Source organism: Anarrhichthys ocellatus, unplaced genomic scaffold, assembly GCF_004355925.1.
Source record: "Anarrhichthys ocellatus isolate YVR2014 unplaced genomic scaffold, GSC_Weel_1.0 scaffold17, whole genome shotgun sequence".
Taxonomy (NCBI): domain Eukaryota; kingdom Metazoa; phylum Chordata; class Actinopteri; order Perciformes; family Anarhichadidae; genus Anarrhichthys; species Anarrhichthys ocellatus.
The window spans coordinates 5,404,605-5,406,215 of record NW_022280047.1 but is presented as its reverse complement, the minus strand read 5'-3'; positions in this window follow the sequence as shown (position 1 = coordinate 5,406,215).

The window sequence follows — 1,611 nt, the reverse complement described above, 5'->3', positions numbered from 1 at the left end:
GAGAGAGAGAGAGAGAGAGAGAGAGAGAGAGAGAGAGAGACTGGTGCTGGTACTGGTTGTGTGGGTGGACTACGGAGCAAATGTCAGTTCAGGACGGGATAGCCGTGCAGTGCTCACCGCTGTTCCCGCGCGGCGATGAAGGCTGGTATGAGGAGAGAAGGACGCGTACCAGCACCAAAGCAGATCATGCTTATATTGCGATACCGTATCGATCCCCTTTAGTGAAATGATGGAGGTTTCTTGCTAAGGGCACTGTAGCCAGGCGTTTTGCTGAACTTGTGTTTTTCTGGTCATCAACCGTTAAACATCTGTTTAAACTTTTGGGCAGTCAGGGGTGAGGGTTCCTTTCGGACTTTGTGACAGGCTTCACCGGCCTTGCCTTGAGTTGTGAACAGAGAGTCCTTGGCTAACAGAGAGAGAGAGAGTCTGGGGAGAGGTCAGGTTGAAAAGGTTTCTATGTCAATGTATCTATAGCTGGCTTGAGATGATGTGCGTAAATAAGATATAAGGAGCTATCAATTAACCAGCTCTAATTGTCCTAAGAATTATTAATCATCATTATCATCTTGTTGGCATGCTGGGTGTTTCATAAGTGCACCTGTGTGCAGTTAATCAGTGGAAAACAAAGCTGTCTGAAGGAGGTCTTATTTTGAATTTAGGTAGTCGTTCAAAGTGCCGTCGCATTTACAGTCTTATACATTGGAATAAGAAAACAGCCTGCTATTTCCCATTAAACAGCATGTGTTAGCATATATAATTGCCCTACGGGCCTTTTTTAATGGCAGCTGAGCTGATGGGTTCTTCCAAAATACCCAGGACAAGAGGTGGATGTAATGTCTAAAACATCACATGAGAGAGAATGAGAGAAAGAGGGACCAATCACCAATCATCAAGTGTTTAGCTGGCATGTACTAGGCCAAGCGTCACCTTATTAAATCATTCGGCCATATTTCATAATCATACGAGGCTCCCAGCCAAACCAGACCTGAATCAATAATCTGTCGTCTCAGAGTGGAGGCTATACGGCTGCATGCCAGTCACTCTGCCGCTGTAGATCTCCCATGGTTGCCCACTGCTGGGTGCATTTCTAACAAAAGAGTAGATCTGTCTTTTCACGCTGTACAGCCTTTGAAGAACAGAGCGGAGCCTCTTCTTCTCCTCAATCTTTCACCTTGTATGTGAAAGACAGAAAATGACAGCATATCTGCCTGTGAGCAGCAACAGCCCCAACACATCACAGCTGTGAGGAGTCCTCTCCTCTCCTCTTTTCTCCTCTCCAATACCCTGTCCCCATCTCTAAAATGACGTTTGTGCTGACGCACGGGCAGAGCTGCTGAATAGAGGAGTTTATTTATGGAGCCCTGCCTGTGTCTGAACCAATCTGGTGGATGCCTCCCTCAGAAATCAGGGTGTACGCATTCAGCAACGAACAGTGTGGGCGTACCAATTAAAACATCTCACAAACTGAATATTCCAATTACTCTCACGTAACTTTTTAAATTTGACAGAGGTTGTAACCTGTGTTAAAGGTCTTTGACTTTTTAAACATGCAATCACCCTCGTGAACCATCTGTCATTTACAGACAAAGCATCAGTCAGGATGGGTTATAT